At 44.2% G+C, this 27831-nt stretch overlaps 1 protein-coding gene across 1 annotated transcript in view; it reads right to left on the reverse strand.

Moving 5' to 3' along the window:
• The window catches only part of CACNA1I (calcium voltage-gated channel subunit alpha1 I), a 537094-nt gene extending 509603 nt beyond the window's left edge, over window positions 1-27491 (reverse strand). Inside the window, exon 1 of the mRNA XM_060245420.1 lies at window positions 27454-27491. The gene's annotated coding sequence lies outside the window, so the exon portion shown is untranslated. The remainder of the gene's footprint in view (window positions 1-27453) is intronic.
• Between the last annotated feature and the right edge of the window lie 340 nt (window positions 27492-27831).

The following is a 27831-nucleotide window of genomic DNA, read 5'->3' on the forward strand; positions in this document are numbered from 1 at the left end:
ATTCCAGCATCTCTCCAAACATCTATCCTGCTCTTCCTCCAAGGATAGATCCAGGTGTGTAAACATTTTGGTCTGAAGCAATAGCATAAAGTTAGAGTCCAGTGGCACCTTCAAAACCAACAAAGGTGTCACTGGACAATAACTGTATTCTATTTCTCCAAGGACTTTGGAGAAGCATATGTGATCCTTCATTCACTACTTTATCCTAACAATGACAATGTGCTATCTCTATTTCCTGTCTCCATTTTGAAAAGTACCTAAAAATAGCACTCTTCTCCTTGAAGATCCATTGTTGCTTCATTTTGAACAATGATTTTAGAATGGATATTAAATGAAGTTTTAATACATTATTTCTGGGTAAAGTATCTAAGTGCCAACTCATAGAGGCAGGACTTCTACGTACAGTAGCTACAATTTTCCTTCACTAGCTTTTCATAGTTACAACACACATTTTAGTAGGACAAAGTACCATGGTTGGTGGAAGAAAGTACCATGCATCATGTGATATGTTCCAGTCTGCTCTCTGACAGAATGGATTACCTCTCATCTTATTACCAACAGAAGACCTCAAAGACCAGTGCGTCACACATGAATAGCTTATGCAGCAATGCCACTGCATTTTAAAATATCAACTTCTAGTAAAATCCAATTGTCAACAGTACAGGATTTATCAGTGACAAAGATCCAAAACACAGAGCTTATCTCCCCATAATCCTGTCTCAACTCTAAAAGCTGAATGTTATCTTTCCCAGGCTTCCCATATCTTTCTACCCATGCATTTGTCTTTGTTGTTTTAATGCTACATGGCCCATGTTCAATCAATGCTGCTTAATCCAGATGTCTAGCACCTCCTGCTGTTTTGCCACAGATCCCGCCTCCCCATACAGATGTGCTACTGTTATTAGACATTCCAAGAATTACTCTTGTCCAGAGTTTTGCCCACACACCCCACTTTCATCTATGGGCATTCTTTGGTGTATACATGACTCTGTTGTAATATTATATCTCAGTACTTTCTACTCAGAGTTTACTTCTTAGTAGGCATCAGGCTGCATCTAAAGATGCACAGTATACCAAGAACTAAGCCAAAAATACAGGGAAGTTAGTACATCTTGCACATGTGCTCCAACCCACCTTGATTAAATACAGGAAAAGTAGATTATAAAGTTTAATGTTTAAAATAAAACCTAAAAACTATTTTTGCACTTTGAAAATGCAGGGCTTTTTGGTCAGTAAAACTGGGGGAAATAAGCAGAAGAAAAGGAAGTGCTGCACATAAACAGAACTGCCTCTTATTTTCCTGAGTTTTTCTCTGACACATGGCTTAGACTGAGGAAATTAATATGGCAACAAAGGCCAAATTGACAAGTCACATCTGAATTATGAAAGGACAACAGAAACTAGATAATTTTAAAGGGAAAAAAGGAAGTTAGTTCCACATTATTGGAGTCAGCCTTCAAGACAAACAATAATTAATGCTACCGTATTTTTTGCTCCATAAGACGCACCTGAGCATAAGACGCACCTAGTTTTTAGAGCCGTTTGTGTGAATTTAGAGGCATTTGTGTGAATTTTTTGCAGTATTTGCTCCTTAAGACGCACACACTTTTCCCTCCACTTTTTTGGGGGGGGAAAGTGAGTCTTATGGTGCAAAAAATACTGTAATTGTTTCAAGGAACATGTGTTAGAATTTGAATGAACTGTATAAGTAGGTATGTATTGAAATGTGAAGTGGTTTCTATAACTCCACAATATTATAAGGGAGCTCTAAGTTGAGAAATAAATTTGGACAAAATGTTGCTTTTCCATAACTCTATAGAGTTCTTGATAATCCCACTTTCACCCCAACCATACTAAAGCTAAGAGTTGTTATCACATCATATGGGAAAGCCTGTAAAGTTATGCACAAACCTTTCTTCTCCCCCCCCCCCCTTTCCCCTCCTTCTACCAGCTTCTATATATAGCTGCTCACTGTGTTCCATGCAAGGTTCATTCTTTTAACACCAGGACATGGTGTACTGGATGACATTTTAAATATTTTGTCAGAGGCTCACCTTGATCTAAACTCATAAGATTCTGCAACTGCAGTCTAAACAGGAACCCACACATTCCATTACACCAGCTGTTCACTGTATCCACTAAGGTTCTCAAAATGTTTTTTCGCCATACCCAGAGATAAAACTAAAGAACTAGGGGAGAGGGATCCTAGTCAGCAACAGTGTTGCTGGAGGTCCAAGGTCAGTCCTGATATCCCCCGATGAAAGGATCTCAGTTGTGAAAGGACACAATACTGGATGAGATGGACCAATGATCGGACATGATAGAAAGCAGAATGATTGAATCATATATGTTCAAGTTGCGGGAGACCCACAGCAGTTGCCCTGGTGCGATAATATAGGTCAGTGGAGCAATTCAGTGCACTGATGGATGCTTCCAAGGTTTCTGGAGATGGAAGCCACATGTGGACATTGTGTTTGCACTGAGAAATGGTGACTGAGACTCCTTCCATTTTCAGCTGTTGCACACACAAGCCTGCCTCCCAATAACACACATACTAGGCCCTCTTACTGTAAATTCATAAACATTCCAGAAGTCAAATACTAATTTGATCAATATCTAAGAATTTGCCTCATTTGGTTTTGCTAGTTCCTTGATTCAAGGTGACCCAGCATCGACTCTTGAGGTAAGATATGGTACTCAAGCAAGAAGATCCTTCTTTCCCTTCTGCCCATCCCCCCTTTGTCCACTCTGATCAGAGTTTTCCATACAGCCTATTAACATGCTATGCCTGAGTCCAACTTCTATTCCATTAATGATACAGAGGAGGAAAGGTTAGTGAGGACAGCTGGGAGGAAAGACTTGTTTATTATGATGCTCCAAATGGCTTGGCTGTGGAAGCTACAGCAATTCCAAACAGTGCTTTACAAAGCTTTGTAATTAACAATACAATGCAACAAAGGTATGGAAAGCAACCTCATTAGCATATCCCTGTTTTCATTCACAATGTAACACACAGGGTTTAGTTCTACACTCTTGCTGCCAGGCATATGCCTTGGAGAAGGGGGTGGGGAGGTGTCTCTCCTTGTGGCACTGAAGCATGGCTTACAGTTAGAGCATTTGTTGGGGGGGGGGGGGTAAGAACTGGTCTGGCAGTTCACAAGGGATTAATTTCTTTTAAAAAAGGAAAACCACTGCATCAGAATCACTGCATCAGATTATCTACTCCAATTTATGCAGCCTAAAATAACTCATTAGAGGTTGCATGAATGCAGAAGCAGATTAACCCATTTAGGCACCCTGAAGCTAAGAGCACCCTTGGTTGAGAACAGCCCCCTCCCAGTCCAGCTCAGATAAAATCCCTCAATCAGTCCACCTCAGATTCCACTAGGATCATGCTTAGTTGCTTTCTAAAGCAGCAGATTATGAGATGGGAAGAGTTAGACTGGAATCTTTGCCTTCAGGGCCAATTCATATATCCCTTATCCTATTGAGAGGACCTGAGCAAACTGCTTCTGTGCAAGGACACACTAGACAACAGGGTACAATGTCTGCAGCAGCTTCAACCCCAAACAGGACATTTCTGGGTAGTGGCTGACACTGCAATGGAGACCCCATGCAACTGAGTGAATTCAGATGGTAAATGTGGTGCAGATATTATGTCCCACTGTGTAGACTGTCTCTGCAGGGAACTGTTTTGGGCAACCTGCAAATGGAGTGTAAGCACTAGCCCTCAACCAGCATCAATCAACACTGAAAGAAATTGACACCAGGCTGGACAAACTATGATGCTCTCATTTTTTTGACCTCAAAAAAGTGTGGGATAACCCACACAAAGACACACAAAGGCAGTTTGCTCTGCAAACATCTAATTGCAGTGTATCCAGTCTCTATTTGTGGAACAATAATTTGGAATGCATCAGCTGATCCATAGGAAGGAAGGATGAGGCTGGCCCTACTGCCTGGCCAAGCATCTGGATTTTATAGTCATCACACTCCAACCAACTCCTCGCCTAACTCAGAAGAGACATCCTCAGAGAAAGAGGCTGTCATTAGGGCTTTTGCATCCTAGAACAGACCATAATGGCTCAACTTAAGAGGATATCCCTGCAACAGATACTGAAATAGAAGCAGTTGTTCTCCAACTTTGTCCTATTGCTTTAGACGAACATGGCTGCCTAAGATGCTGAGGCCAGGAGGCAGTACATCAACCATGAAGGTGACTCAGTCTTGCCCTCTGCCTCATACAGAAGTCTGACCTGGACATCCTCCAATGTCCTTTATAGGAAATCTATTTGGCTTCAGTACTGGAAGTGAAGCGGGTTAAACTCAGCTTGTCTGCTCTCTTTCCCATGCTGGGCTTCTCCTCAGCCTAGCAGAGGGGGCCCAGGTATATTCTCCTCAGCTTTGTGCCAACTCTTTTAAATTTTTACATTTTAATTTAATTTGCCATTTATACCCCTCCCTATCCTGCAAGGGTGCTCCACCCGTCTAGAAAATCCAAGAGGACTGCCATGAGACAGTATTTTCAGATGAGGGTGTGTTTTATCTCCTAGCCATATTCTGGGCCCGCTGGCAACAGGCACAGCTCCTTAAAGGGGGCATAACCACACTGCCAGACTTACTGAGAGGCAGGCATTTGCTCTCCCCATCAGCCAAACTGAGTAAATACAGAGGTGGGCTCCCTGACTCCAAAGAAGTCACATTGCCAATCTACTACAGGACACCCAGCATCATCCCTTGGACCCCAGAAACAAGCCTTAGTGGAAGTCAATACTGTAAAGCAGAGCAGCTGCCTGCAAAACAGAGCTGTCCTCTTCTTAGCACAACTTTTAAGGAAAGGTCCAGCCTCTGGCATGAGGCAGAGGACAAGGCTGAGACCTTCCATGTGTTCTGGATGTACTCCCTCCTGGGCCCAGCATCTTTCCATATCAGTGGCAGGGATGACCTCTTATGCTGAGCCTCTGTGTTCTGTGCTAGGATGCAAAAGAGCTGGACACAGGAAGAAGTGAAACTACAAGGCCTTCAATACATGTCTGAAATTGGAAGTGGATCTGATCTTTTTGAAACTTGGGGGTGGGGGGTGGGATGAGAAGAGGTGCCGACAGCTATGCTGCAAATTTGGTACTTCCTATGTTTAAAAACAGGCCCCAGGGCCCCAGATACTCTTGGATCAATTTTCCATTATAGCCTAATTGACAAGAGAATTGACTCTAATGGCTCCCATAGGGTATAATGGAGTCAAAAAATTGGCAATCCCAAATATTTATTGACTCCAAATACCATACCAGTATTGAGATTCATGAATATTGGGAAACACCAATATTTTGGGGGGTTCAATATACCTAACCCCCCCCAAAAAAATACTGATTTTTTTTTCCATACTGCAAGTCAGCTGCTTCTAGATAGATAGATAGATAGATAGATAGATAGATAGATAGATAGATAGATAGATAGATAATTTTTATTTGTATCCCGCCCTCCCCGCCGGAGCAGGCTCAGGGCGGCTAACAGCATTATATAAAAACAAAGTTACATCCAGCATTCAAAATTCTGACAAGTTTAAAATCAATCAATCAATTAAATTAAATTAATAAAAGTGCTATTGCTATTCGTTCTTTTGTGGTGGTGGTTATCCTTAGCAGCTTCTTTCTTCAGCGAAGGCCAGTCGGAAGAGGAAGGTCTTGCAGGCCCTGCGGAATTGTTCAAGGTCCCGCAGGGCCCACATTTTCTCTGGGAGTTGGTTCCATAGGCTTGGGGCTACAGAGGAGAAGGCCCGGTTGCGGGTGCATTGCAGCTTCACCTCTCTTGGACCTCTCTTCTGCGCATTGAAGGAGGCCAAGTGCAAGAGGAATGAAGCGGACCTGCCAGTTTTAAGGTGTCCCCTCCAAGTTGTCTTTTCCCAGCAGCTCAGCCAATGCCCTCGTGGGAAGGGAGCTGGAGGCAGTCCCTGCCCCCCTCCCAGCTCTGCAGAAAGGGTCTGGCTTGTAAGGAACTGTGTGCGAGGAGGACAAAATACCTCTAAGATCCTCTTTCTCTTTTGTAGGTTCCCCCAGCTCATTATTTTTCAGACCTCGTCCTTTACCTTTCCCAGATCTGTGCTTTCCTTCAATGAAGGAAATGAATGTACTTCCTTAAGAAGGCATTGTAGCCACGAGTGTTTGCGATACCCTACCTGAAGCATGGATTTGTTCCATGTAAGAATTTTTTTTTAAGAAAAGAAAAGGCTAAGTTGTGACATGACAGCTTCCATTTAAAGCATCTTGTTAAGACAGGAAAATCTGGTTAAAACAAATAAATGTCAGCTGGTGCCCTCCTTCCTCATTGGCCACAATTTCCTCTAATTTAAGGAGGGTTTTTCAGTGAACATTGGGTGGAGGGAGCTAAATGCAGTGGCCATATCTTCAGCCTCCCCCCACTGAGTGACTAGGTGTTTGGAATTAATGATGCCTTTTCAGCTGACGTGTTTCTAGTAGTTACAAGAATGCCACAGAGTTCTCATTTATCTGTTTGACTTCCCAGGTGGAGATGTAGCAGCTTGAGCAGAAGAAACCATAGATCAACACCCAACCTTTCCTCTGAAACAACAGGTTCTGACTTATGCAGTGATATGGCCTTCTCAGTGATATGCAGTGATTTGGCCTTCTCAGACAATAGATTTTAAGTGTCATCCAAATATGGACAGTGGACAATCACCATAAGTTGGCTGCGACTTGATGGCACTTGCTGGCTTGCCTGGGAATATGGGGCAACAGGGAAAAATATGTCAAAATTAAGCCCATTCGTTTGGGAGTAAGCCCTAGTAGGTTTGCCAATTCCAGTTGAGGAAATTCCTGGATATTGGGGGCTGTGCCTAGGGCCGGTGGAGTTTGGGCAGGGGGGAGCTGAGTGGGGAAGTGATCCCTGTTGTGTACCCTAGGTCCACCCTTTAAAGCAGCAGGAGCAGCAGCAGAAATAAATTCTGGAATTCTGACATGTGGTACCTTTTTAGAGCCTATGTGTGCCTTTGGAATTCTGAGTACAACCACAAAATGGCTGTCATGGGAGCTGAAGGCACATGCTCAGAGGAAGCCTATGTGCAAAGGAGAAGAGGGTAATTTAAGAAACACACTGGGAAATAAGAGCAAGAGAATAAACACTGTGGTGGTTGGTGCTGCTGAAAAAAGGTTATTTTAATTTGTAGGACTTGAACCCGAAGCTGGCAGGGGGTAGGTGCACTGAGGAGCACTTGGCAGCCATGCTGGGGGGTGGGGCACAAGTAGGTAGCCTCACTTAGGGCACCAAAAGGTTTGGCACCAGCCCTGAAGCCAGCAGAAGGGGTTGGGCAGTGGCTATTTTGATCATACTAACTGGAAGGGAATTGGATGTCCCAGAGAAGTACCGTCTCCTCCATTACCTGGTCATCAGATTGTTAATCCAGTCCCAGTACCAAAAGAATGCCTGTATGCTTATGAGTATCTAGGCAGAAATTAGTTCTGTCTTTGGACAAATCTTCAGGGCTGCAATTAGATAGTGGACTACAGAGAAGGTAATAGCCTTATCATTACCAGACATTAGATAATCATGTAAACATACAGGAAAGTGTGATATTAAAGGATAAATTTAAAAAATGATATTATTGAGGAATATAAATCACAACTGAATAGAAAATGTGTAAGTGATTCCATCTCCACATTTCCTCATGGGCTGTTTGATCAGACTGCCTGAAAATCTACCGGATAGTTTAAGGCAGGGGTGTCAAACATGCAGTTTGGGGGCCGAATCAGGCCCCCGGAGGGCTCCTATCAGGCCCCTGAGCAATTGGCTGTCATCTGCTTCCTTCTCCCTATATCTTGCTTCCTTCTGCATAACAGCTTGCTTTGTAAGGCTTGCTCAATTGCACAGGAGCTACAGAGCAAATCCTCTATTTTCTCCATTGGCTGAGGCTCCTCCCTTGGGGGGGGGGCAGACCTTACTTTGCCAGGCTTTGTCAGCCAAGTGGTTCGGGTCCCCCGCAAGTGTTCTCGGGGACCCGCAAGTGTTACCAGTGCGGGGACCTGAACCACTTGGCTGACAGGCTTTCTCAATCCCACAGCAAAGCTACTGAGCCATACCTCTCTTTCTTCTGTTGGCTGAGGCTCCTCCCCATCCTGGTCCCCTGGGGAAGGAAGGAAAGAGCCAGAGCTTCCTTTGCCCAGTTCTCTGGATCCCATGGGAGAAATAAAAAGAAAGTATCTTTAAAACCAATGAGTGAAAACGTTTTAAGCATGTTTTAAGTTTTTTAAAAATATATTTGTGTTTGTCTGTGTTCTTTATAAAATTTATATCTCTGCTACCTAATCTTAAATAGGTACACACATGGCCTGGCATGGCTTGGTCCGGCCCATCAAAATCTCATTTATGTCAGATCCGGCCCTCATAACAAGTTTGACACCCCTGGTTTAAGGGATAAAACATTGTGTTGAGCCAAGAAGAAAAGTCAGTATTTTTTCCAGACTAAAGGTGCTGCATCCATTGTTGAAAATCTGTTACTGTTGTTGAGTGGGTCACTGCCTATACTGGAGGGCACAGAGCCAAGTGTGGAACCTAAGCCAGCAACTGTTTTAGCTTAGTAGTAAGAACTAGCAGATGGCTTTTTTCTTCCTTAGCCTCAGGTTGTTTCACAGTGTGGATTTGGACTCAGACTGGAAAGTGGGACACATTCACACTGAGATATCTAGGGTATAGTATATCTTTTGATCAACATGGTAACATTATTACTTATCAGTACACCTCTGAATCCCAGAGCCAGGAGGCAACATCAGGGGAAGATCTCAACCTCTATGCCCTTTTGTTGGCCCTCTAGAGGAATTGGTTGGCTACTTTGTGAGACAGAATGCTGGACTGGATAGACCTTAGTCTGATCCTGTAGTGCTCTTCTTATGTACTTATGACAGTGTAGTGTAGTAGTTCTAGCATGACAGTAGGATTTGGGAGCTCCAGATTCAAAAGCCCACACTGCCATAAATCTTGCTGGGTCATATCTTGCTGGGTCATACCTGTGATACCCTGTATCACAGGGTCATTGAGAGTATAAATGGAGATGGAAGAAGTTAGACCCATGAATACAAAGCCAAGCTTCTTGGAGGAAAGACACAATAAAAATGTACTAGACAGTAGACATAACCAAGCTAGATATAAGGTATAAGGGAACTTGATATAAGGGAATTTTATATGTCCACATAGGGGAGGAGGGGAGTCATGGGCAAAATTTTCCATGACATCTGTTAATAACACTGCCATCAGCATTGAATACATTTGAAAAGGCATTATTCCTATTGAAGTCAAATGAAACAGTCCACTATTTTAGTCAGTGATTAATGTACTAATCACACCAATTAAGTATACAATGATTTCAGCCCTAATGCAAATGTCTAACACCAAATTAAAAAAACTACTCAGTGTTTAATAATTGATGGTAGTCTGGAAAACTACAAGATGATGTCACAAAACCAACCAAGCCAGGTCAGAAGCAACAGGATGGAAAAGTTATTGATGAGGGCTGCTGACTGACTGTATTTGTTTGATGAAGTGCATCAGATAAAAGAAGCAACATTTCAGGGACTGAGAAAGGACGTTCTTTCTCCATACGCAAAGAATATCTGTAGTCTGAAACAAAGATCAGAGGGATGATGGAGCTTTATGAATACTACTAGAACTTCCTTCTATCCTAACTCATAGATGTTGTGCTAGCACAGAGCACTCTAAAAGCCACACCAACTGAATTCACCTAGCAAAATGTTCTCATCAGGGAGGGTTTTACACCTTCAAGGGCTTCTGGTTCAGAAGTTATATATTACCAAGTACTTGCTCAGGTGGACAAATACATAATACTTCCATTATTACAAGACCTGTCCCACAACCACAAAAGCTGTGGCTGGCCAATAGTTGTGATATCCAGCATGTATAGATGGCAAGTACACATACAAAAATGGCTAGAGTAAATAATACAAAAATGAAAAGTAATGTCTGAAACATCCCCAACACCATCCTCTTAATATTGCTACTCTGCATCTCCCTAACTTTTCTTCAGTCACTTGGATTCAGGACACATTATCACTGCCATTCTGGATGCAGCCATACATATAAATCATGCTGGGAAAGTTAAGCAGCAGGTGAGAATTTGGATCTGTTCCATTAAGACTGAGATTGCTCGGGGGCGGGGGGGAATCAGAGTCTTGTACATTAATGAACACTCCGCAGGTCATTGTGAACATCTACAACAAAGCTGAACATGAGTCATGAAACAATCTGCTGTCTCAGAAGCAACTATCAAGAAAAGTGACAGCATTTATCATCTTTGCTTCCCTTTCATAATGGAATATGTCGATTGGGAGCCAGTTACACAGAAAAGTTGTATGTGTTCTTTAAATAAAAAGCTGATGTCAGAAAATTCATTTATGGGCAGGTAAATGGTTTCTCACCAACATCATACCCTTTGTAGCAATGGCTGGGGCCAAATTTGCATAGTAAGCTTATGCAGTTATCGTATTGCAATTGGTGTAACCAAGTACTTTTCTCCCTTTCTCACAATACAAGAACTCATGAACACTCAATGAAATTGCTGAGCAGTTGGGTTAGAATGGATAAAAGGAAGTACTTCTTCACCCCAAGGATGATTAACACATGGAATTCACTGCCACAGGAGGTGGTAGCTGCTACAAGCATAGACAGCTTCAAGAGGGGATTGGATAAACATATGGAGCAGAGGGCCATCAGTGGCTATTAGCCACAAGGTATAGGTGGAACTCTCTGTTTGGGGCACATGATGCTCTTTATTCTTGGTGCTTGGGGGTCAGCAGTGGGAGGCCTTCTAGTGTCCTGGCCCCCCTGGTGGACCTCCTGATAGCACCTGGGGTTTTTTTGGCCACTGTGTTGGACTGAATGTGCCACTGGCCTGATCCAACATGGCTTCTCTTATGTTCTTATGTTTTCTGCAAATTAGCATTTTCACCAGATTCAAACATGGAGTGTCTCCCCCCTCACTTTGGCTGGTATTCTAACTATGCTCAGTTGTAGTCCCTATAACCTGTCACTAGTTGTGATAATGTAGTTGGCATAGCAATAACATCACATCATTATTAACTAATAACTCCATCAACCTTCTTTTCATACAAGAAATAAGATGCCCTCTGAAAACAGCCATTTCTCTTTGATGAAAGACAACCCTTTTCATTTCTTGGAAATGAACAGGGCAGCCCTGTATTTACACAAGCAAGTCATCACACAACCACATGAGAAGACCTTCCGTGAGTGTGGTGGGAGTAATTGTCAATTACTTGGTACTGAGCATAAATTATCATAAGATCTGCATGGGATGGTAGATCTGGGAAGCCAACTCATATGGTTATTTGATTGTCCAAACATATTAAGTGGGTGGGGGGTAGAATAATACTACCTCATCCATAAGGGCAGCAAAGATAGCAAGCATGTACTTTCTCAAGCAAGATTAAAGGATATCCAAGGAAGATTCTCAGGTTTAATCCTGCAGATGTTCCCTTATCCCCCCAAGCCACCTTGATATGGAGATATGGCAGAATAGAAAGATTTTAAATATGTTTCTTCCCCCCATCTTCTGCCTTGCAACTACTCAAAATTTTACTTAAACCATAGGTGTCAGAAACCAGCCCTCTTCCCTTTTTCATATAAACCAGTTAAATCTCTAGTTATTTTGTGCCAGTTACTCATAATTGTTCCCTAGTTTTGTGGATCTCGCATCTCTCTTTCACACAAGCACCAACATGAAGAAACCTTGTTAATTTGCCAGCCACAGGTAGCTGATGGCCTTTGACTTACTCCTTTCCTGTTTCAAAAGCACTTGGTTTTGCTGTCAAAAGCCTGGAGGGTGGATTTTGATTCCTCTGGAGAAAACTAGTCTCAAATGGCAGTGGAAAGCTACACTTCTTAATGAGGAGGAAAAGGAACCTGGCGATATTGAAGGCACAAGAAAGGTGCTTCACAGAGTGTCTACAGAGAGGGCATCTTTATCACAACAAATTTGTACTTTCTCATGATAGACTCCTGGTTTTGCACCCTTCAGAGAGACATTTTATCATCCCGCATCATGTGGCAACAAACAAAATGGCAGGAAGAACTAAGGATTTACAAAAATGGCAGGACCTCTCCTCAAGGACAACAACAAATGATGGTTTCTTCCAGACAAAGGTGCAAAGATACAACCCCGCCAGAGACTTAAACAGAATGAGAACAGGCAGAAATATATCACATCCACACATCCCATTCCAAAGTGACCTGTTCTGCTGCCACTCTGTCATCCCGCTCTCTACTCCTCCCTGTTGTGCCTCCACATTATACAAGCCCCACCAGTGTATAACCTCTCCCTTGAAGGGCTTGCTTTCTTTTCCCCAGCTGCTCTATAAAACTATAGTGCAGTTCAGTAAAGAAACAAACAAACCTCTTCTAAGGGGTGAAAGGGGAAAATATGAAGCTTACCCTTGCCCCCATGGTGGTGATGGATGAGCATCCAGATGAAAGCTTCAGCTGTAGTCTCCCAGCTATTTCCCCTTTACTTCAAAGAAAATGTATTTTATGTTAAAAGGGGGCAAAAATCTCTAGATGGAAGCAGTCAATAACAATGTGAAACCAAAATTTTTATCTGCCATTGCTATATCACTCTGAAGGCAGGTTCACATAGTAAAGTTCCCTTCCCAAGTACTCATTTATGAGGATTAATGTCATATGAGATCATCATGTATGTGACTGAGGTGAAACTTTTTCCAACCAGAGCACATAATAACATAAAATTCACATAGATGCATGCTGGGAACTATCAGGACTGTTTGTATATGCATAAAATATGCAGTGTGTTCCAAGTCTATCTACTCACAGAAGATGAATATCAGCAGTGTGGCTTATTGGAAGGAACTGTTGCCTACTGACCTAAGCAGGACCAGCCCTAGGGCACTTGGAGCCCCAGGCAGACTGAGTGCCTGCCGCCCCCCTCCACAGGGGCACCCCTGGGCTGCCCTCCTCTCCTCTTCTTTGTGATGTCACAACAGGGCGCTGTGCTCCAGGAGCTCATTTCTCCATGCCAGAGAATATAAGGTAAGCAAATGGCATTTGAATTTTTCAGCTGAGGCCAGCCTAAGTGTCTGAGTTGGAAAATTGAGCAGGAAGTGCATTTCTCTCCCATTACTTAACATAGTATGCTTTGAAGTTCTCTTCTGAAAACCTAATTGAAACTGAAGATTACATTCATTTCAATGGAACCTTCAGAGGACAACTTTCTGAGGAACTGGGCTCCATGAGTAGGGCTGCCAGCTCTAGGCTGGGAAATACCTGGGGATTTGGAGGGTGGAGCCTGAAGAGGGCAGGGTTTGAGGAAGGGAAGGACTTCAGAGGGGTATATTGCAATATAGTCCACCTTCCAAAGCAGCCATTTTCTCCTGCGGAACTGATCTCTGTCACTTGGAGATTAGTTGAAATTCTAGAAAATCCCCAGCCACCACCTGGAAATTGACAACCCTATATCTATCTTCCATTCTGCTGCCCTTATCTGCCTGGGAGGAAAGCAGATCAGTGCCAAGGTCCCCTGCAAGACCTTTCTGCTCTGACCTTTGCTTGTTTGATGTGGATGCAGTTTGGGCGCTTACTGCTAATGAGAGAACTATGAGAGATCTCGCCTGCACCATCTCTTACACCACAAAGATGCCTGTGATACTTTGGTTTGGAACAGGTGTAGATTGGATGGCTGATGACTGAGGGAAAGGGCATGATGGGAATCACTACATAAATCTATATTGCAGTGACCTGCAGTGCTAACTAGCCCTCACTTTCCCCCTTATGGTTTCTCTCTGCATCTTCTGACTACATCAAGCAATCTATCTCTTTCCACAAGATTTATAAGTGCCACATGCTTGCAGATTCTCACGGTGTTCTTTCACTTGGCCAGGCTATACATATTTAATTCTTAATCCCTTATTATAAATTAATCTTTCAAGCCCCCTGGTCATCTGCATTCTTCTTCAATAAAGCTCTTTAATTTGCCAGTATCATATTGACAGGCAGTAAAGTGGCAGTGACTGAACAACACTTCATTCAGAGAGGGGTCACAAGTACAGAAAGAAAGAAAGAAAGAAAGAGGAAGGTTCCAGATGCAGGGGGCCCTCCAAAAACAACTATATCTTTTTCCCACCTGCCAAAACTCATATCTGAATTAGCTAAATGCTCTCATACTTCCTCCTTCATTTCTGCTTTAGTATTTTAGCTTTTGAATACAAACATCACATGCCTAACATTATTTATAATTACTTTACTTCCCATCCTCCCCCCTCACCCATTCACTGCTCAGACATGACGGTGGCTTACTTTTCCTTTCATTTTTTAAAAAGAAGAGAATCTCATTACGTTAGTTTTCTATCCATGTGTCTAATCTCTGTGGTTCTCATTGTATCATTTCTATACCCTTGCCGGTATTCGAAAACCTTCCAATTTATTATCATCTGCAAATTTCATTAACATGCTATTTACTCTTTCCAGATCATTAATGAAGATGTTAAGTACGATGGGACCTGAGAGCAGGAGGAGGAAGAGAAAAGCCCGGCAGCTCCCAGGAGGGGAGGGATTGGAGCTGTCCTCACTGCTGTGTGCCTCAGGCCTGGATGTCGTTCAGCACTGGCAGGAGAGAGGCAACTGAATAATAAGCACTTTGCCTCTTCCTAGTAGTCCTACCTGTTCAGTGTATGTGGGGGGAGTTGCTTTCTCCAGGCATATGATTAAAGTAAAACAGTTCATTTGTATAACACTTATTAAAGAAAAAAAATCTTCCTTTCTCCTACTGTGCAGTAATGTTTTACGGCATATTTCACTGGCGGGGATATTCTTTTCTTCATCATCACATATTATGGATAACGGATTGGATCCAGCCACTATTTCATTACATCATGCCCAGTTCTCCTCCTTACTTAAGATCACATCCCACATGGCTTTCCGTGTTCCCCAGCATAGCTTTTATGAACTGTGTGATGTGGTGGTTAAGAGTGGCGTTCTCTAATTTGGAGAACTGGGTTTGATTCCCGTCCCCTTCACATGAAGCCTGCTGGGTGACCTTTGGCCAGTTGCAGTTCTCTCAGAACTCTCTCAACCCTACTTACTTCACAGGGTGTCTGCTGTGGGTAGGGGGAAGGGAAGGAGATCGTACACTACTTTGAGACTCAAGGTAAAGAAAAGCAGGGTATAAAAACCAACTCTTCTTCTTCTGTGGTGGCCAAAGAGGACATCCTCCTCTCTTTTTCAGTAGTGGAAAAGCTGATTGAATCCAAGCCAATGGGCTTGTGTCAGGAGGGCATGACCAGTCCTTGTGAAATCAGAGAATCAGGTTTGCCCAGCATTGGTGGTCTTAGCCATAGAGCACCTGGGGCAGCTGCCCTGGACTCTGGACTGGGTGGCCTTGAAACTACCCATAGCCTCACTCCTTCAATACAGGAGGGAAGAAGCAGCTGCCTTGCATTCACACACCCTCTGGGGCTTAAGCAGTGTCTAACCACCAGCCACAAGCACCTCCAACCCTTTGGGGGTCAGACAGCTGCCGGCTACCTGAGCTCGCCTCTGCGAGGAGGGCGGGATATAAATTGAATTAAACATAAACAAACACCCTGGGGGCCTTGGGCAGCTGAGCAGGAGCCACCCTTTGCTTGAGCCTGGGGTGGCCCAGTGGAAAGGAGTGATTCTGAGACCTCATCATCACTAAGCACCCCCCACCCCCGCCATCCAAGACAGGGCTTGATTAATCCTGATGCAAACTCCACTGCAGAGCAGAGCCTCTTCTGGGGAACAGTTGTCTAAGGGAGGAACATGGTCACCTCTTGCTCCCTGCATTGAGTTTCTTTCATCTTCCTGTTACTGAAAAGTGAGCCGCTGATCTGTCAACACAAACCACGGTGAGCAGCAGTTGTGATCCCAAGAGGAAAGTCATTTTAAATACACATAGAGAACACTGGAATTTCCCGTAGCACACATCTGCATACAAAAATACATACTGGCGGAAATAGACGGTCCAAGAAAAAAAATGGAAATCCCTAAAAATGTGACTCAATATGTTTCGGTTGAGCTCTCAAGAAAGCAAATGCAGGGCTTTAATTACAACTTGGTCTAGATGTAGGATCGCCTCCAAAGTGAATTCCATTCAGCTTCCATTCTTCACACCACTCCCTACACTTGGTCTGCTTCTATTTAGACTGTAGAACATGGGTCTCCACCATGACACCTGGTGACATCTTTCCTGACAGTCACCAGGTAGTTTCAGAAACTGAGCAAGGCCAAGTAGGGCTTATGTCCAACAGGGTTTCTGACTGGAGATTAGAGATATTATTGGCTGGGCAGATTTTTAAAAATTCCTTTGACAGCAGCTGCCACCATAAGCACAAGGATCTTCACTGAAAGTGAAGGAAAGCTGGGTAGATGCATAATTTTTTTTTAAATGAACATGTTTTTAAAATCCAGTTAAACAGAGCTTCTTCCTGAAACACTGAAGAGTTAATATTAGAACTTGTGAGTCCAGCCCACCAACCACCTGTCTTGAAGCCTGGTGGCAGCGGTGTCTAAGAACCACTCTGAACCCAAAGCTGCACCCAGTGGTCTGCTGCTGCTGAGCCTGGAGCCACTATGACAGGACCTGGAGTGGCTCCCAGAGTCTGCCACAACTTCAGCAGGGTCCAGAGCAGCTTCCGGTTACCACCACCACAACATCAGGGTCTAGAGCAGCTCCTGGCACCCACCACAACCATGGACCAGCTCCTCCTGAATGGCCCACTGTGGCTCCCTGACTCCACCAAACAGGTAGTTGGAAGGGAGGTTACCTCCTGTATTTTTTTTAAAAAAAAATCCGATTCTTCTGCACCCCTGGGAAGCAATGCTCCCTCTAAGCTGTGCAGTCTTGTGAGCAAACATTCTGTTTCATGAGCTACTGCATTAAAGTTGTGAGCTATTGCATACATTTGTTTGCTCTGGGGCCATTTTTCCTGAGCTAAGACAAAAGTTTGTGAGCTGCATTATAACTATGAGGGCTGAAGTTACAATAGGGTGCATTGACTCCTTTATAGAGCAAAATCTGTTTTTTAAAAAAAGAACAAGAACAATCAATGTGAAAAAGTGGATGGGGGATTAAAAATTCCCCTCCATGACAATGCTACATCCAGATGGAAAGTCCTCCCTAGTACTGAATGCTGATGATACTTGACTTTCAGCTGGCAAGCAGACAGATTTGACCATTTGCCTAAAGTAGTTATCAAAAGAACACGTGAAAGAAGTTGCTTTTAGCAACCTTGACTTTTTTATGGTGATGGGTGAATTTGGTACCTTGTGATTATAACTCTTAGAAGGGAGGAGGAGGCACAGGGGGTGTGGTGCTGCAGGGTGTGGGGTAGGTGAGTCTGCCTAGAGCACTATGCACCCAGGGCTGGTGTTAATGGTTCTACTGCTAGAGGCAGCCCCCTGTACCATGCCCTCCCCCACCTTCCAAAGGCGCTGCTCAGCGCTGTCAACCCAAAAGTGACCAGCACTGCTAAAACAGCATGCTGAGCTTACTGCAGGGGGAAAGCGATGGCACGGCAGCACTCTTGTGCACTGCCCATTGCTCTCTCCTCCCTGCTGCCCTGCACTGTGCTGAGCTTACTGCAGGGGGAAAGCGCTCCTCCGATCCTGCCTTCAAGGCAGGGTCAAAGGAGCGCTCTGTGTGGGTAAGTAGGTAAGTAGGGTGGGTAAGTAGGTGGGTAAGTAGGCCACCACCTACCCCACCTACTTCCATGCGCTGGCCCTGTATGCACCCAAGGGCCGGTCCTGTGCGCAAGAATAGCAAAAATCCAGTTGCAAAATGCATTATTTAGTGCAGTGTGAATGCACCAATTGCCTGCCTCTGAGTGACTATGGAGTAAAAATATGAAATTTTGCAGAGTCTCTCTTCCTGCCCCTCCCCTCTTTGAACTTCTCTTTGATCAAAAACTTCTCTTTGTATTAATTACAAACAGGCTGCAAGAGAAAAGGACTGTTGGATTTCAGTGACAGAAACTAGATAAAGAGAAATTAAGAACACTGTTCAAAACTGAGCTTCACTACCTGCTCAGCTCCACCTTGTGACCACTCTGGCCCTTAGGTAGACTTGCAAACCCAGTGCTGTTTATTAATCACTAATTGTTAGAGGTGCTAGACCAGACCTGGCAACCAGGAGGAGGGCTGGCTGAAGGTGGGGATATGGGGCCCCTGACATAAGCTGCATCTCTATACTGGAAGTGACATGATATAGCACTAGGAACTGCCAGAAACTCTATGAAGCAGCAGGCAACTAGGACTGGCAACCCTACTGATGGCCTATTTGAAATGTGGGTTTCTTCTTTTTAAAAAAATTGTTGTTGCTTATAAAAAGGGGAAAGTATACATATAGCTAAGCCAAAGAAAAGGGGGTGGGGGATCATGCACAATAATCTACAAAAGGCAGATGGGTAAATCTTGTCACTTATTTTCTCACTCCAGAATGTTGCAAACAGTATCCAATGTTTATTAAATGTAACAGGTTTTTTTTGTTTTTTTTTAAATGTTTGTATTTTATTAGGATTTTATTTATATTGGTTAGCTGCCTTGGGTGTTCTTTGAAGAAAAAGGAAGCATATAAATAAATAAATACTTCTAACACCACTAAGGCAGCATTTACAGCACTAATTCAGATAAATGTACCAGAGCCACTGTTTTTATCCACAGAGTTTAAAGTGTGCTAAGAGGGAGAGCAGTCTTCCCAAGCATATTTATGCGGTGAGTGATTATTCTACTAGAATACTCCCAGTAGTAGTTAATTCCAGATAAAAGGTAAGGGCTAATTCAGGACTGTGAGAACTCTCTCATAAATATTGATAGGAAAAAGCGGAGTAAGGTATCTGCTTCTAAGCTGATTGCATGAACAAAATTGTGGTGGAAATTTATTAGCTACATAAAGCAAACTTGAGAATGTATGTGAAAGTAAGATTATAATAAGTATCAGGGAGTGGTACATATACCAACATTGTTCAATTTAAATGAAAAGTCAGTCCAAATACCCACCAACATCAAGAAAATGGCAAATGCCAAAAAGATGACACAAACTTCTTCCCGTTCTCCTCCAAGCAGACCACAGAGGATATATGCATAGCTTATTCTTTTGCACTGGTTCCATGTAATGTGTATTTGTAATCCTACTATAGTAACACACAACCAGTCCTTAGAAGAGGGGTCTGTTCCTTGGGGTTTTCTCACATGATCTCTTTTTTGCTGGGGAAGATCTGCACTGGTATCTCAGTAAATAGGCCACCTCCCCAGCGATCTCCAGTGCACTTCAGCTCCAAGGTAGAGTAGTTCAGTGGTGAATCTTGACATCAGGCTAGCTAGTGCAGTTACCCCCAAGTCTAAAAAGAAGAAGCCTGGGTAGTTAAGGACTCAGATCAAGGAAGCCATAAAAGACAAAATGGTTTCTTTTAAAAAGCGGGCAGTTTCCCTGATTGAGGTGAACAGAAAGGAGCACAAGTTCTGGCAAAGCAACTTTAAGAACACATGGCCAAAAACACTTAGATAAACAATATGTATTTCTTCAGATATCTTAGGAGCAGGAAACTGGCTAGGGAAGATGCTTGGCCTAAAAGGGTTGCTTAAAGAACATGAGGAGGTGGCAGAGAAAGTGAATTAATTCTTGCATTTGTTTTCACCTTGGAAATGTGGGGCGCATACCCTCACTGGAGTTGCTGTTTTGGGAAGGGTGTCTGAAGAACTGAGTTAAATGGACATGATGAGAGATGAAGCTCTAGGGTTACTAGGCAAGCTAGATATCAGTTGAGACTGCAGGTCCACTCCAGATGGCATATACCCAAGGGTTCTTAAGGACTACATGTGAAATAATTGATGGAGTAACAAGCATATATATAAATTATCACTAAAACTAGCCTCCACGCCCAATGCCTGCAAACTCTAATTTTTAAAAAGGGATCTAGGGGGGATTCAGGAAATTAAAGGTGAATTAGCTGAATAATTCTTCAAGAGAGAATATTTATCCATAATTCTTCAAGAGAGATATCATCATCATCAGGAGAGATAATAATAATAATTCTTCAAGAGAGAATTGTTGAGTACATCAAGGAACAAAGTCTGCTGAGAACAAAATCAGCATGGCTTTTGCATAGGGAAGTCCTGCCTCACCAACCTATTGGAGTTCTTTGAGAGTTTAGCAAGCATGTGGATAAGAGTGATGCAGTAGACATCAAATACTTGGACTTCCAAAAGGCTATTGACATGGCAAATCACCAAAGACTCCTGAGTGAGCTTAACAATCATGGGATAAGAGAAAAGGTAATGTTATGGTTTTAAAACAGGTTAAATGATAGGAAGTAGAGATTAGGAATAAATGGACAGTTCTTCCAATGGAGGAAGTGAGCAGAGGGTCCCACAAGGATCTGTACTGGGGCCAGTGCTATTTAATTTGTTCATAATTTATTTGGAATTGGGGGTGAGCAGTGTAGTTGCCAAATTTGCAGGTGATACCAAATTATTCTGGATGGTGAAACACAATGCAGAATGTGAAGAGCTATGGAAGAGTCCCTCTACATTGGGTGAGTGGGCAACAATATGACAAATGAAGTTCAAAATAGGTGAGTGTAAGGTGATGAATTGAAATAAAACCCCAATTTTAAATAGTCATGGGGTCTGAACTGAGACTGAAAGAGTTCTTGGGGTTGTACTGGAAAGCTTAATGTGTCAACCCAGTGTGTGGCAGCAGTGAAAAAAGCAAACTCTATGCTTGGAATGATTATGCAGGGACTGAAAATAAAATGGCCAATGTTGTAATGCCCTTATATTAAGCTATGCTGCATCCTCATTTGGAATACTGTGTGCACTTCTGGTTGCTGTATCTCAAAATGAAAATTACACAGCTGGAAAAAGTACAAAGGAGGGCAACCAAGATGATTAGGGGATTCCTCTGAGGAAAGGCTGGGGAGTCTGGAACTTACTAGTTTATAAAAGAGATAGCTAATGAGAGAGATGATAGAGATTTATAAAATTATGCATAGGATAGGAAAAGTGGATGGAGGGACCTTTTTTTCCCGTCTCCCATAACACTAGACTTTGAGGGCATCCAATTAAATTGTTGGGAAAGAGGTTCAAAACAGACAAAAGGAAATACTTCTTTACTTAAACTGTAATTAAACTGTGGGATTCACTACCAGTGGAGGAAGTGAAGACCAAGAGATAGATAGCTTTTAAAAGTTCATATTTGTGGCCTCCAGCCATGGTGACTGAAGGGAGCAGCAGAAGGCTCTGAATACCAGTGCTGGGAGGTGGCAGCCAGGGAGGGTCTTGGACTCTATGCCCTGTTTGTTTGGCTCGCCAAGGCAACTGGTTGCTCACTGTAGGCTGGATTAGATGGACCACTGGTGTGATCCAGTAAGGTCTACTTATATTAGGTTCACAAGGGTCCAGAACATGGTCAGGCAGGAAACTGTCAAGGCCAGACTGGGACTGCAGGCAGCCATACCTGAACACAAGCCTGGAAGACCTGCTCTTCATCTCAGGGTCCCAAGGTCAGTGAACTGAACTGAAGAAGCTGAAGCATGCATGTGGCATGCAGAGAAGCACCCTCTTGATTGGCCAAAGGCAGAAAGTGGAGCCAGAATTGCTGTTTTTTATACAGGAAAGTCAAAATGGATTTGGTCTCTATAGAGAGCTACGGTGCTTGCACAGATCACATTTTCTGGAAGGAAACCCAGTTTAATTGTCTACCCCTTCCATCCCTTTTAATGCATAACTTGCATTTTAAAAACTTCTGGGTCTTCAGAACAAGTTTAAAGTAGCCCACTATTTCAGTTTTTCATAGAGAGAGCTTGTGGCTGAAGTACAGAAAGCACATGAGAGAAGGCATTTTTGAGCCCAAGCCTCTTAGGGTCAAGTCCACATTGCCATCAGTAAACAGGTCATTGCTCCTTTCCCTTTTGAACTTTCCCACTCTTATCCTCACTGTATACAAAATTTGGTAAGAATGTGAATGCGGCCAAACCACATGATCTAATGGATTGCATGCTGGACCTCAAACAGCTAGTCTGGTATCTTAATCCAGCAATGATCACTGTTAGCTCTAAGCCACTGGCACTTCATGGATCAGAGAGCCACATCTGCAATTGCCCTCAACCAAAAGACCAACAGGCCTCTGAATACCAGTTTATGCCCTTTTCATCAACCCAAACACAAACAATAATATATAACTATAATAATATAATTCTTTTAATTCCCAGAGCCCCTCTGAGCATGTTGGATTGTCTTGCCCCATTACTGTTCTGACTTGGCCAACCCTTGTATATCTGGAGTAAGAAGACAACCTCGGAAGTCCAAGTTATAAGCTTCAGGATGTCCAGAACCCTATTACTCTGAATATTAAAAAAACAAGAGCTTATCTATGTTAGAAGTTTCTTTCAAGTTTTACTCTAGTTTACAGAAATGAGGTGGTTAGAACATCTTTCCATGCTTGATGTTCTGCTTGTAAGAGATTATGTTTTATGGGCTAGCAGGGCTTTTTTTGTAGCAGGAACTCTTTTGCATATTAGGCCACCCTGCCTGATGTAGCCAATCCTCTTGGACCTTACAGTAGGCCCTGTAAGAAGAGCCCTGTAAGTTCTTGGAGGATTGCCTACATCTGAGGTGTGTGGCCTAATATACAAAGGAGTTCCTGTTACAAAAAAAGTCCTGTGGGCTAGCATTCAGCAGTGGTATTCCCTATTTCATCACCTCATTTGCCTGTATGCATTGACCTAGCCTCATACATGGAACCCCTAATGTTCCACACCTTGATATGATCACCATGGGCATGTAGTGTTCTCTTTTAGAAACAAAACTGTTACTTTAACCTTGGACAACCCATAGCAATAATGAAATTATCAAAAAATCACCCCTTTTCCTGGAATATGGGGTAGGCGCCATGGGAAAGAGTGCTCAGAAGAGCTGCAGGTGGTTCCCAAGCCACTGAGCAAATAGCATTGCTCTAAGCAAACTTCCCTCCCTCTGTCTCCACTTTCAAGACACATGATGGGAATCATGATGAACCATCACATAAGACCCTGTGATGATTGTCAAGCGCTCCAAACAAAAGAGATGAATCCTGAGCACTTTCACATACATTTGAATAATCTAAGCGGTGACTTGAACTGGGTAGCAAATATATACCCAAGTGTAACATACACTTTTTAAATTTAGAATCCTCTAAGCAATTACCTATAGAAACGAAGAGCCATTTTACAGACAAGAACACTAAAGACAAGTTCCTGCATGCACATTCAACACTCAACAAGCGCAATATCACATGACTAGCATATAAGGAAACAGTCATCCTCAGAGTTAATGCACACCTTCTTGGCTGCAAACAAATGCTCCTCAAGGGAGGTGACAAATATATTCAGCTATGACACATCACATGATAAATCACCAAGTGAGATATCTAGCGACTACACGATTGCACAAATTGGCCTTAATACAAGCAAACCCCCATGGTCTTGATGCTAACATCTCGCCCACAACAGGAACAGTACATGTATGTGGAATTTTACAGGCTCTTAACATATCTTGTATGCATAGCCAGCCAGGTCAGACCCCCTGGTATAGTTCTAGAAAGACAGCCTTGTTAAAGAAAATCAGATGCTGGGTACTGTAATGAATTCTGCTGCATTCATACAATTATGAGTCTGAAGGGACAGACTTTTCCCCCTTTATTTTTGAGAACACTTTCTCTTTTCGCAAAGAGAAATAAACAGGAATGAAAACCACCCACGTTTCTGCATTTCAAATAAAAGCAGATATGTAAATGATTTATTTGCACAGCTCTGCCGGATGACTAGAATCCCAGTCGTCCCCCAGAGCTGAAAGTGACACAAGTTCACTGTCTTCTGCCCTACCTTTGGGCATCTGCAATGCATGATTTATTGTAGCTAATTTGCTTTTTGTAGCACAGGACGGTTAGCATTAACAGAAGCAGGAGGGCAAGAGCCAATTGCACAGGAAATTGTGCATTTCCAAATCAACATTTCGAGGGAGATGCTGCAGTCAGGCCTGAAATGCAGATGTGGAATTGAGGCTAGAGACAACAGGGAGCCCTGGAGTGCCATCACAAGTGGGAATGAAGGTCAGGTGTTGAGAAACCATTGACAGAATATGGAGGCAAGCTGAGGAACAGCAGGAGTTTGCCCTACAAAACACACACACACACCAGACTATGAAAGCAGCTTTATTGGCCTCCAGCATTCCTCAAGTCTGAAAATTCCCCTTTCTCTAAAACTCCCTTTCTACTGAATAAATGACATATCTAGTCATTTTACAGAACCATCAGGAACAATTTACACTTCACTGTTGCCGACGCTGTGCTTTGGGGCTGTGTCTGCATGGTGGCTTCCCACACTGCTGGCTGCCCAGTTTAGCCCTCTGTGAAAGCATGGAAAGGTGCACCGAAGAAAGAATCAGAAGATCACCTGTGATTCTGAAAACAGTTCTCCACAAACTAGTTTGTATTGGATCACCTGCTTTGATTCTGTATAATTCCACAGCATGCCTACTTGGGCATGACAGGAAGACATGGGGGAGAATGGCAAAGACCTCAGGTGGCTTATGGACACCAGATATAACCTTGAGCAGCCAATAAATCCTCCATCTGCAAGTGTCTCAGAGCGACTGCATGCCGTTTTGCCCCTTGAATACCTTTCACTAGCTGTGTGTGCCTCCACCTATACAGGTCCCTGCTAGACTGGATAGTTATGCCTGGCTTTTGACTTTCATGGGTCAAGGAAGCTGGAAATGGGTTTTTTAAGCACTTGCCACGGGCTTTCATTAAAAAAACCTTGTCTTTTGTTGCAGTCCTGAAATCTGTGAGATGTGAAAGAATTCTGTAAAAACTAAACAGAAATAATACGGTAGTCATGAGTAAACCCTCCTCCGCACCCCCACTCCCACACACACACAGACCTTGAGGCATGAATAGTTGTAAGGTAACGCAGTTTCATAACAGCCAGTGAGGCACATGGGGAAGACTGGAGGTCAAATGGTTACTGAGCCATAACACTTACAGGGTAGCCTAAACTCTAAAAAGGGTGAGGGTAACCCTATGCACACCATCTTTGCTCCTCAGAGGAAAAGTGGGATATTATCTAAGAACAAAGTCTGGGCCACAGTGGAGACGAGGTTCACATGGTGACCAGCTTTCCAGATACAAAGCATCTCCTTTTACATCTTTGCCAGGCTGAGTGTGAAACATGAATTGAAGGCCCAGATTGAGGTGCCAGACTGTTGTAACCCAGTAAACATAATACAGAAGCGGATGGCAACTCCCCTGAGGATAAGTGGCACAGATCTCTCATGCTCAGAACTCCCCTTTTGCCACACTGGAGATGTACCCAAAGGCTGAAAACCTTAATACAGATTATGAAGTCAGATGTGTTGGTGCCCCCACTGTGGTGAATGGAGGCTACACTTTCGAACTGTATGACAAGACAGTGCTCATTTATCTGAGTGGAGGGAGCTAGAAGGGCTCAGGCACATGCTTTCTAGTGAGAAGTCTTGGAAACCTGTCTCTTCCCGCCCCCGCCCCCCCCCCCCAATTCTATCCAAAAACAGCGACACACACACTGTTACCCAGCAGTTGCTAGATAACTACTGCCCCCTTTCTAGAGTGGGGAAATGTGACATTTCTTCCCAAACTAGTCAGGTGCACAAAGATGTGTGTACATGTGTCACAAGCATGAGGATGCACCTGAACCTCTCTGCAGAAGAATATGACCTTGTGGCTGGCTTGTCTAGACAGAAAGGGAAGGGGTTTTTCTTTAATCCAAATTAAGTTAACAAAAGATCGTATTTGGGAAATGTCATGAAATGGTCGTGGTCTCAGGGAGCCTGAACTGCGCTTTCGTTGCTCAGAACTGTCTCTCTTCTAAAGTAGAGATCCATACAAGATCCCACAGACATCTCAAACCCTCTCTAAAGGGTTAGGTTTTCCTCCCCCTCCTCTCCTGCTGCTTGTCTTTTTAAAGTTGTTTGGAGAGAACAGCAGAAGCACAACCACCACTGGAGGTGTTTCACTGCCAGACCTACATTTCTGGTGTAGAAACAAACACTAAGGAGACAAAAGAGGTGGGAGACAGTTGGAAACCCCCCCCCCCCTCACACACACACACACACACACACAGACACGCACAAAAGAACAAGTGAAAAGAAAGCAAGTGCTTCAGCGCCACCCAAAATTGTAAAGCGATCAGCCAGTTTGCCATAACAACTCTCACGGTAAGAAGAGAGAAGCAGAACCGGAGCCCCGAACGGAACTAGACAGTGCCAAACCTCTCTGGTTCATCTCTCCCCCCCCCCCCTCGGAGAAAAAGCAGCACAACCTGGGTATTTTGCAATTGTCGGTTTTCATTTGGTGGGGGGGGGGAGGCTTAACAATTCTTACTGAAATTGTGCCCCCCCCCCCCAAAAAAAAGCACCAGCTACTTCTCAACCGACTGTTGCTACCATGAAACAAACTGCATCCACTTGAGTGTTACAAAACGATGCTCCAGTTGGGGAGGAGAGGGGGGGGTGGGCAGCAGGAAAGCAGAGGCTGCTGAATATTTGCCAGGAATGGATCCGTGCAGCTCTCCCTTCTCCCCCCGCAACTTCATGAGCTCTTCTGCTTCCAAACGCTCTCAATAATGAGAAGAATTAATCACTTTCTTGCGTTCGCAAAGTGCGTTCCAAGCACCAGCCTCTCCGGGGCATTTCGGGCCACCGCACAGACAATTGCCAGGAAATCACAACAGGCACCTCTTCGGAACCGAAACAAACAAGCGCTCCGAAGAAGCCCAGGCGCGGCACCCACAACAAGCCCCGCGGGGAAGGAGGGAGCCCAAAGGCCATCGCCAAAAGTTCAAGGTGGAGAGCTTCTGCCACAAGACGTTGCCTTCCCCTTCCCCCTCCGCACTCACCCCTCCCTCCCTCCCTCGCAGAAGCAGAAAAGCACCCCTGACACCCTGGTCTCCCACGTCCTTGGTGGAACTTGCCAGATCATCTTTCTTGACACATGAACACATATGTGCCAAGGGACGCGTGAATCCCACGCATGCCGCTCGGGTTCTGATCACCCTCTCCAACAACAACACCGCTACTGGTTTGCAGGCGCTGCCCTCCCCCTCCCCCTCCCTCCCCGCCCCACAGAAACGAGGGGAAGCGAAGAGTGCCAGCGCCCCACCCCCTCCCCCTCCCCAGAAATAACTTTCTTCCTTGGCATGGCCAGCCTGGCACACCAGTCCAGCTCCAGCCCATTCGCCGGGCAAGGAAGAAACAGGTGCTGCTCACCAGCCAGGGTGCCAAAGTTTCCTCAATTTTGCGAAGAGAGGAGTGGGTTGTAGGGGGGGGGGGATTCAGGACATGAGATGAGCCAGGTGCGCTCCTTTCCCCACCTACCTTTGCATGGAAGAGAAATCTCCAAGGGAGGGGAGGAAAGTCCGGGTCAGCGAAGTTTGCAAAAGAAGGTAGTTTGGAGCCAAACAAGAAACCCCCTGCCCGAGCCAGGCAGCCCGGCGGCACATACACCCGTGTGGCCCCCCAGCCCGAGAAGCCGATGAGGATCAGCTGAGCGCCGCCGGGGAGTGGAGAAGCTGCAGGCGAGACGCAGGCAGGGGGGCTCCGGGATCCATCGCGGGAAGCCTCGGGCGCCGGCACGAAGAACGAGCAGGTTCGAAGGGGGGGGGAGGCATGTTAAGCAACGTGCCCGCTGCTGCTTGAGGATCCGAAGCCTGCGCTGGCAAGACAGGGGGCGGGTGGGAAGAGGAGGAGGAGGAG

The sequence above is a fragment of the Heteronotia binoei genome, chromosome 8, assembly GCF_032191835.1.
Source record: "Heteronotia binoei isolate CCM8104 ecotype False Entrance Well chromosome 8, APGP_CSIRO_Hbin_v1, whole genome shotgun sequence".
Classification (NCBI taxonomy): domain Eukaryota; kingdom Metazoa; phylum Chordata; class Lepidosauria; order Squamata; family Gekkonidae; genus Heteronotia; species Heteronotia binoei.